The following is an 11,214-nucleotide window of genomic DNA, read 5'->3' on the forward strand; positions in this document are numbered from 1 at the left end:
ACAAACAGTATCTGTTTGACACTGGTAAAAACTACCATTACCTTTCTATTAAAAAGAAAACATAGCTTTTTCAACCTTTCTGTAACCAGATAAGGAGAACAGTATCAGTCTTATTGAAATATATCTTCATTCACGTTTTCTTTGATTACTTCCTCTTTTTTTTTGGCATTTTGGATCATACCTGATGGTGCTCAGGTTGTTCTACTTTTAGCTTAGGGATCACTTCTAGCAGGGTTTAGGAATCCTTGGTGTACCATGGACTGACTTTATCCACCTAATGCAAGGTAAGTTCCCCTTCTTAAACTGCTGATAGTGATCTTTTTGTAGCAGATAATATAATTCCGTAATTATATTATTTTTCTAATCACTCAACCTGACCATATACATCTCTAATATTTCCTGTAAAATAGCAGATATATCCAGCACATATTTGTGTCTTTCTATTTTTAAATCTTCTTGTTCTTATATTTTTCAATTTTACAAATAATTAAGATAAGCTTAATAAATAATAAGCTCTCTATGTTTTAAATATTTTTAAAAGAGCATTCTGATTTCATTTTATTTTTTTTTATTTATTTTTTTTTTTTGTGGTTTTTGGGTCACACCCGGCAGTGCTCAGGGGTTACTCCTGGCTCCATGCTCAGAAATTGCTCCTGGCAGGCACAGGGGACCATATGGGACGCTGGGATTCGAACCGATGACCTCTTGCATGAAAGGCAAACGCTTTACCTCCATGCTATCTCTCCAGCCCCCTCTGATTTCATTTTAAATGTTTAATGTCTAGGTTAAAGTTGTCATTTATTCTTAAGCTGTAACATTTAATTTTTTACTTTTAGATTTTGAATTATGAATTTCTGTGTTTTCGATGTTTCTGATTCTGACCTTTCATATATTATTTACAGTCTGACACAATTAACAAACTTGTAAAATTTCTCCAAATCTGACCTTAATGTGTAAAGATAAACTTTATTAATACCATTGTTTAACCAAATCTAAATCTTCAGATTAATATTTTCCTTTATCTCTTTACCTATTTTCACAATAAAAGATAGTATTTGTTTGTATTTTGAAAACAACTTTCTTTACTTTTTTTTCACACCTTGTTGCACTTAGGGTTTACTCTTGGCTCTGTGCTCTGAAATTTCTCCCGGCAGGCTTGGGGAACCATATGGGATGCTGGGGATTGAATCCAGGTTTGATTCAGGTTGGCCGCTTGCGAGGCAAATGCCTTACTCGCTGTGCTATCACTCAAGACCCAACTTTCTTTTCTTGCTATCTACATTAAAGCATTATTTTTGCTCAATTAGAAACCAATCCCCACTTTTTGGATAAATTTATCAAATTACTATTTACAATTATGTTATTATAAAATTAGTTTTATTTATTATGGATCTAATTACTTAATTGCATATGATTTTATTATTTTTCCACTTAACCTAATTCTGATATTTTTTTTTACCTTGGCAGAGGTTCCTAAACAACTTTTGGAGGTAACAATTGCTCCTATTTTCATAACCTCTAATTGATTAATAATTTTTAATGATAGAGAGCACCTAACAAAATTATTTAAATTTAGTTCATAAACAATTTAGATGCTACATTTTTTATAACTTCATTTATATCAATCTTTAATTTTACTGATTTACAATGGACAGTCAAATATTTTAATGATTTTTATTAAAAATAAAATCTATAAAAATCCACAGAAAGAAAGAGGTCTTCCAAATGTGTTTTTGGAAATAAAAATTGCCATATGGTTCTAACAACAACAAAATCCAATTTCAGACAATTTTGTGTGTCTAACAGATTGGAGTTTTAGCACAAATATGTTGGTTAAGCTAATGAATCCATTTGAGTGTGATTAACTTCTGGATTGTAGCAAACCTGTTTATATTTGAAATTATGGTTTGGAATGACTTGTTGGCTTGTGAGTCAATAATTTGTTTTGTATATAGAAAATCCACTGTGCATATGGTATGAATGCCACTTGTAAAAATATAATTTATAGGAAACGGATAGTGAGAATTTGAGATAATTTTCTAGATTGGCTGACAATTTATTTTATGACATAAGTTCATAATGAATGTTTTAATTGGCTCCAAAATAAGTTCTTAAATCCTAACTATTGTTTTTTCAATACACTATGTACATTATTTTCACTTGAATATTTTTCACTCTATACCTTAATAATTTTAAATAATTGTGAAGACTTGAAATATAATTTATTTAGTAAGAGTATTAATAAATATTTTTGTATCTAGAATAACTACAATACCTGCATTAATAACAATACCTGCATCTTGAGAGTGATAATAAAATTAAGATGAATAATCATGCATTGAGATTTGTTTAACATAGGATAATTCAAGAAAGTCTTGAGCTAAATAAAACAATTAAATATATTGTCAGTAAATAATTAGAAATCTTTGGTTTTATGTATAGCATTTAAGTTAGTTATAATTATTATGAATTATGGAATGTTTCCGGTCAAGATCTATGTTTTATTATAAAAATACATGATGACTGCTGACAACAATATTACTTGAGGCTCGAGAGATAGCACACCAAGTGAGGTGGGTGCTTCCATTAGATTTGGTTGATGGAAACTCAATCCATGGCACTCACATGTTGTAACTTGAGCACCTCTAGAAGTGATCTCTGATTGCAGAGCCAGAACTAAATTCAGGGAACTGCTAGGCATAGCACACAAACACACACACACACTCACACTCACACACACAACATACAAACAAAAGCAAAAAATATGTATGCCTTTAAAAATAATGTTTTTAATTATTTTCTTGTTTCTTTTTGTCCACCAGTGTTGACAGTGAAAGTCGTGTTTCAGAGTATACAGGAAGTAATACATTTTAATAAAAAATCACAAAAAGAAATCAACCCATTTTAATATAAAAGAATGAAATATATTCTAATAATGTGTTCTTATATGCCTCGCTGTAATCCCTGTCAACAAAGTATGACCTAAAGATAAATTAATTTAATTGTGATTGAATTCTTATCATGCACAAAATAATCGCTTAAGGTTTATAATATAAAAAGTACAGTGTATTTCCTTATGTAGTCTCCAAAGGTAATAAATAACGTTGCCCTTTTATTTGCTATCTTGCCTAGGATGTTCCCAATACTCAAAATCTAGCATAAAGTCATAGATATGTATTCTTATTTTGTAACCAATTCATCATATGAAAAACAGAAGGTCTTCTAGAATTTCTTTGAAACAAAGATTATGAAAAAAATTGATAGCTCCAATACAAGCATAATAATTTTAATACTTTAAATTTTAGATAATTTTAAACTCACAGGCAAATTAAGAAAGAGGTAGGACTAACTATCCTTTCCATCTCTCCCAATAGCAACACTCCCAACAGAGGAGCATATTTGTTTCAATATATAAATTTACACAGACATGTCATAATCTCCCAGAGTTCATCACTTATATTTGTGTTGTACATAATATGGGCCTTAATTATTAGATAACACCATATATTCATCATTATATTTTTATTCAGAATATTATCACTATCTTATCAATACACTATATTGATTATTCAGTTCTCTAAACCCAATGGGAGATCTCTGAGATTTCAACTTTCATCATAATTTTGCTATTTACTGAATGACAAATACTTGGAAAAACACAGTATGCAGATATTTATTCCGGCTTCTATAACTTTAAACTTTCCCTAGGCTTCACTATTTGTTCTTGACTGTACTTTCTAAAGAACAACAACTTTTTTATTGAAAGTGTTTAAACAATAAAATAGAACCATCTTAATATCTGTTCATAACTTTAGATAAGTCAGCCAAAGTTGATCATTGTGATGTGACAACAGGGCTATACTTAGCATTGCTCTTTAATTTCGTCATAAGTTCTACTTCACTTTATGGATCTAATGTGCATACCCTCTGATCAAGAGGTAATTCTTCAGCAGCCTTCTTGCACATTCCATCTGCATCATTAGCTATTCTGTCCAAGGTGTCCAGTCTCTCCCCTTTGGTCAGTAACTAGATATTGCTTCTTCAGTGACTTCAATCTGGAAATTTAATACTAGCAAATTTCTATAATCATGATTTTTCTAAAATTTTTATATATTTTATCTCTTTATCTTTATGTCTCTTCTCTCAAATGCACAAAATGTACATTTACTGTAGTAACCCTTTCTTTGGAAATCCTTAGTGTATCAAATCACATTCTAATATATATTTAAAAACTATGAGAATGTGTACGTATAGCTATGTATATACAGAAATTAAATAACTGAAGTGCCAATCTCTGGCTGCTGAGAGTGCAGAAGGCAAGGTGCATGCAGAATGCCCAAGTTCAACTTTGATACTACACAGTCTCCCTAGTACTCCTTGGGAGGAAACCACAGCAATATGCCAAGAACAGTCCCTAAATATCACAGTTTTTTCCCCCAAAACTACAACAAAGCTAGAAAATTTTAGATCAAATATTCGTCATTAAACAACCCTAAATATCACAGTTTTTTCCCCCAAAACTACAACAAAGCTAGAAAATTTTAGATCAAATATTCGTCATTAAACAATTTTTAATAGAGCAGTATTCCAGTTAGTAATTAAAAGTAACTCAAAAATCTATAAAATGGGAAAGGACTTTAAGAGTAAATGAAGGAAGTCATTAACAAAGAATATTATTTCAGGCTTACATATATCTAACCAATGGAAAAATGAAATCTATGTTGAAGATGACACAAAATCATATTCCTTTGGTAAATGAAAATATTTATGGGCACCAACCATGTCTTTTCACAATAACAGGGTAAATATAAAGTCCTGGAGAAAAGAAGATCTCATGATAAATAAATTAATATTAAGTTATGATTGATTTAGAACAATTTTGGCTCAATTTTGATTAGAGCAATTATAGTGACTTATTTTGTTTCCATTATTTCTGTTAATCTATAGATGATATTTAATTCAATGTATATTTCCAATTATTCACATATGAATATGTTTATATATTAATAAATATACATGTGTGTTTATAGAGCTATATATGAATATGGATATTATGATATAGCTTGGCAATGAGCAGGGATCTTTATGCAACTTGCCTCTAGATAAACTAAAGGATTTTAGACCTCCATTTGTATATGATTTGTCATCTATGAATACTTGGAATTTAAGCTGTCACACAAAAAAAGCCTGACAGAAATGAGCTTAATCCATTCCATTCCCATGAGGCAATTTAAATCAGTTATAACAAGGAAATGGAAAGAAAGCACACAATGTCGCTTTGTCTTTGTTTCCCACATTATGTCATGAGAAATTCTTTCATGCTTGCCACGTTGTGATATCTATGATGGTGAATAGAGAAGCCAGCCCCTTAGTGATGCAAATGAGAATGAAAAAGTTGTAATTAGATGTCATCACAGTCAATCATTTTAGGCTTAAAAGAGGGAAGGAGGTTATCTCAGAAGGGAGAAGTGGTATGTCCAGATTGTGTCCATGGTAACATAACCTCTTTGTCTACCCCTCCTCATATAAGGCCTAGAATCTAGGATCAATCTGTAAATGAAACATCAAGGAAAAAGACTTTATCATAAAAAGCCTAGGAAACCCAGATCAGTGATTATATTCATCAACATAGTAGTTTGGTAAGGAGAAAGCATACCTTATAAAAATACATATGTATTGCTCCTGACTCAATAGCTTTTAGTTTCTAGATATTTTACAGTTTCATTGACAAAGGAAACTAATTTATTAATAGAAAACTTAGCAAATTAAAATCTAATCAGGTCTAATTCCAGCCAAAGCTCCCTTAAAACATGGATTTTATTCTAATTTTAAAGATAAGTGTTGTAACTTCAAGGAATAAATAATTCAATATTTCCCAATTTCTCAGTGCTTTACTAAGTTCTCCAAAGAAGATTGATTCAAAATTTTAAACTAGAGTAATTTTGCCACTAATCAAGTCTCTCTGTTTCTCTTTGCTAGAAAGTATGTGCCATATAAGTGTTATGTTTATACACAGATGCATGCACATAGACACTATGAAATTAATAATATAGCCCAAAGTTTTCTAATTTGTTTCATCCATATTTTACCAGTAATCTGAACAATCAAACAGAACAAATACAAGTTTTAAAAAATGTATTTTTTAACTTTATGCTTGATTGAGAGTCTAAATTTTTCCAATGATATCACTCTTGTCCACAAACTACTGAGCAGACCTGTAAGGAATTTCATTTCCTTGTGTCAACATGCAGTACTTAAGTATGTAAATATTTTATGTAAGATTTTATTGACATTACAACTATTGAGATAACTCTATAGTATTCCAAATAAAGTCAGTGATTTGAGAAAGTCATAACATTATAAATATAAAATAATTTTAATTGAGGTAAAAATTTCAAGTAATTTGACATTTCAATATATTTAAGTATTTACTCCTATCACACTAAGAAATTATTCTTAATATTTTTTCAATAATCCCTTCACTAAGAGAAAGCTTCTTTATTCCATTGCTTCAGAATTTTGTATCTTTAAAAGAACTACATTCTGATTTAAGAACATTATTAAAGCTTTGGTCTGTGTTTAAATGTCAGCCTTGAAATGTATTGCTTTTCAAAAAATCAATAAAGTTTCAATTTACTTTTTATAAGTGTATCTTTTATCAGTAGAAAAATAAGAAACTGTCAGAGGATATATTTTTGTGTGGTCACTCATATACCACTTCTTCTAATTTAGATAAAGTCATATAAAAGAATTCTCATTAGTGCCATTGTTTTAAACTTGTATGTGCCTTCATATTTTGGAACATCAAGCAATAAAATGTCATTTTTAATGTTTAAAGTATTTCTCCATTATCATTTTTGTTTGTCTAATGTACTTAAGCCACACGTACTCAAATATTCTAAGTCAAAATGAACCTAACATTATTTATAAGAATTAATTTGTAATTATTTTATCACTTAGATAAAATGACTAAATGTTTTGTGTGTGTGTGTGTGTGTGTGTGTGTATACAGTACCTCTGTGTTTGTGGGGAAAAGCGTGTGGGTAAAGCACAGAATTCACTTCTATGTATGCACAATTTGTCTTTTTCTTTTCAGTTAAAAAAATGCTGTTGTCTGAATTCAGTCATTTCCAACAGCAAAGAAATGTCAGCTATGGCTCCAGAGAGATTGTGTCCAGGGAATTCTTTCTTCTGATAAACCTGCTGCTGAATCTCATGGTCTATTTTGAAGAAATGGGTCAGATTGCTGAAATGTCATTTTTGTTTTTTCATCTTTGCAGTGTAAAGTTGGAATGCTGCAGAAATTTAAGAGCCAAGAGCAATGCTGGAATGATCATAAGGTCACTAATACCTTAACACTTGCCAAAAACAGGATAATCGGTCTCAAAACACTTTAGCATCACTCTCACAATATACTGCACAGTTTGTGTACCTATTTTTTTTTATTTTGGGGGCCACACCTGTTTGATGCTCAGGGGTTACTCCTGGCTAAGCGCTCAGAAATTGCCCCTGGCTTGGGGGAACCATATGGGACGCCGGGGGGATCCAACTGCGGTCCTTCCTTGGCTAGCGCTTGCAAGGCAGACACCTTACCTCTAGCGCGACCTCACCGGCCCCATGTATACCTATTTTTTAACCTACAGCAATTATGTGAATTTTTTTTTACCAATTTAACCATGTTCATTCAATGCAATATTAATATTCTCTACATAAAGTGGTCAACTGATATGAGTGCCTTATACTCCGGAAAGCTCTAGTCTTTAAGAAATTCTGGGGAAAGTGGCATCTATTTATTCCAATGAAATATTGTTGTTGTTGTTGTTGTTGTTGTTATACTCAAGATAGAGTGATAGATTCCATCTTAGAGTCAAGGTAGGGAACTCATCACCCAAAGGACAAGCTTTGATTATAAGACTAAAATTTTCTATTTTACTTTCTCCAGCCTCTGGGAAAAAATACATGAAACTTGAGATTAACTTTCAATCATGCCCATCTAATGGCATACTTTACAGTCCTTTAGGTTGAAGAATGCATCACATGACCTTTTGCCCTTTACCCTGGTAAGAAAAGTAATGAAGTGATGACTACTATAGAATAGCACATAGCAATTTTATACAGAGAGAAAAAAATCACGTCACCTAGTGAAAAATAAATTTTAGACCAATGCAGCAAATGTGATGGAGTGAAATTAATAAGCTTTTTTTTTTTTTTTTTTTAGAAACATCGCTGGAGGTTTCCCCAAATACAAATAGAGCCTGGTTTGTTTGATGTTTCTAATGTTTCAGTTGTATTAAATTTAATTCACCACTGGGGCCGGTGAGGTGGCGCTAGAGGTAAGGTGTCTGCCTTGCAAGCGCTAGCCAAGGAAGGACAGCAGTTTGATCCCCCGGCGTCCCATATGGTCCCCCCAAGCTAGGGGCAATTTCTGAGCACTTATCCAGGATTAACCTCTGAGAAACAAATGGGTGTGACCGAAAAATAAACAAACAAAAAAATTAAAAAAAATTTAATTCACCACTGACTCTGGTGTACCATAGAAGATGATAAACAAGATTTGATAGATAATCCAACTTATTTTGTCTAAATTCTCAGAGAATATAAGGGGGTGATAGTGTTTATCATGGTTCCTATATGACATATATGCCAGAACCATAAAAGCATGTCTACTTCTATTCCTATAACTACCAGTCGTTTCATATATGAATAGATAAATACCACCTTGTTGAATACAAGACAAATAACATAGGTTTTGCTAGATACCTTTTGGCTTTTTTTGTTCTACTAGAAAAGAAAGTGAAATTTACTGAACAACTTGAGGATTTAGAAGTAGTGTCAATTTGCAGACCCTGTGTGATGCAAGTTAGGCCTTCAAACTTTCTGATAATTGTCTATACTTTCCTTTCTTGTATATCACATTAATTTACTAGAACTTGACTTGCTATAGGGAGCAAATAATTACCTTGCCTCCATTCCAGAAACATGGGGATTTAGGTATAGGGATCATTATTAAAAACCTTATATTGCTCATATTTCAGCATATCTTGTAGCCTTAAAATGGAACTGCGTGTGATTATTTAGATGAACAGAGCTTTTCAAAATATTTCTTCATATTACTCCTTAGAACCTGTGGATATTGACTTATTGGAAGCTGAGCCTTTGTAAATATATGTTAGTTAAGAATTTTTAAATAATGAGATTATCCTGAGTTTTCCAGATTGACCTTAAATCTATCTTTAAGGGAAAATGCAGTGTCCAGAGCAATAACACAGCAGGTAGGGTATTTGCCTTGCACATGGAGATCTAGGTTTGATCCTGGGCATTCCAAATAGTCCCCCCAAGCCTGCCAGGAGTAATCTCTAAGCATAGAACCAGGAACAACTTTGGAGTACCACTGAGTATGGCTCAAAAACAAAATAAAACAACAAAATAAAAAAGACAGAGAGTGAAAAAAAATTGATAGTAGACAAGAAAGGAATTTGAGGCATAGAGATAAAGTAGTTGTTTTAAAGGAAGGAAGGAAGGAAGGAAGGAAGGAAGGAAGGAAGGAAGGAAGGAAGGAAGGAAGGAAGGAAGGAAGGAAGGAAGGAAGGAAGGAGGGAGGGAGGGAGGAAGGGAGGGAGGGAGGGAGGGAGGGAGGAAGGAAGGAGGGAGGGAGGGAGGAAGGAAGGAGTGAGGGAGGGAGGGAGGGAGGGAGGGAGGGAGGGAGGGAGGGAGGGAGGAAGGAAGGAAGGAGGGAAGGAAGGAAGGAGGGAGGGAAGGAAGGAGGGAAGGAAGGAAGGAGGGAAGGAAGGAAAGAGGGAAGGAAGGAGGGAGTGAGGAAGGAAGGAAGGAGGGAGGGAAGGAGGGAGGGAAGGAAAGGAAGGAAGGAAGGAAGGAAGGAAGGAAGGAAGGAAGGAAGGAAGGAAGGAAGGAAGGAAGGAAGGAAGGAAGGAAGGAGGGAAGGAGGGAGGGAGGGAGGGAGGGAGGGAAGGAAAGGAAGGAAGGAAGGAGGGAAGGAGGGAGGGAAGGAAGGGAAGGAGGGAGGGAGGGAAGGAAGGGAAGGAGGGAGGGAAGGAAGGGAAGGAAGGGAAGGAGGGAGGGAGGGAAGGAAGGAAGGAGGAAGGAAGGAAGGAAGGAAGGAAGGAAGGAAGGAAGGAAGGAAGGAAGGAAGGAAGGAAGGAAGGAAGGAAGGAAAGAAAGAAGGAAGGAAGGAAGGAAGGAGGGAAGGAGGGAGGGAGGGAAGGAAGGGAAGGAGGGAAGGAAAGGAGGGAGGGAGGGGAAGGAGGGAAGGAAAGGAGGGAGGGAGGGAGGGGAGGGGATGGGGAGGGATTGAAGGGAGGAGAGAGAGGGAAGGGAGGGAAGGAAGGGAAGTAAGAAGAAGATTATAGAAGGAGAAATTAGAGAAATTTACCTGTAATGAAAGGCTATGATTTGGAGCAACAAAAGCTGCAAGAAACAAAAACCAGAATTTTCTCTTATATATACCCTGGTAGAAAGAGCACTGCTCTGTCAGGACTGATTATGACTTCTGGCATCCAGAACTACAAAATAAAGAATTTCTGTAGTTTTGAGTGACTAAATTTTTAGTAATTTTTATAAAATTTACAGAAAACCAGAAAAATAGTGTTCTCACAGTAATAAATGACTTACTTTTTTTTTTGTTTCTTACCCAATTTTCTCAAAAAGAGTCATTAAATTAGAAGTCTTGTAAATTGTGTATTTTACTTTAGTGATATTGACCCAGGACAATTATCTAAACCAGGTTCTACTCAACTCAATGAACAGGAATTATTTGAATGATAGATTGGCTCTGATGTTCATCTTATCTATGCAATTGATAATATAGTCTGTAACACATAAAATGATTGTAAAGTAGAAAAGTTAATTCAGTAAATCCCTTGATATTATAAAATATTCAGGTTCTCTAGGCTTAGGATTCTTGCTGAAGGCATCCTACTCCAAGACATTGTGGTATCAGTCCTTACAATTGGAATTTCTTGGGCTGTGCGATGATGCCTCAGACTGGAATAAATGCTAGTACCAGGAGTGATAAATTCTTGATTAAGGAATATACTGAATCGTATATTCTGCTAGCTTAGGAATAAGGTAAAGTTTCAGACCATTCACTCTTCTTGTTTTATAAGAAGAAAAACATGAGTAATATTACATGCATAATAAATAATCGAATATCATACTCAATTTTAAGGAGGAAATCTTTGTGTTTAATTTTTTAAA

Source organism: Suncus etruscus, chromosome 16, assembly GCF_024139225.1.
Source record: "Suncus etruscus isolate mSunEtr1 chromosome 16, mSunEtr1.pri.cur, whole genome shotgun sequence".
Lineage (NCBI taxonomy): Eukaryota > Metazoa > Chordata > Mammalia > Eulipotyphla > Soricidae > Suncus > Suncus etruscus.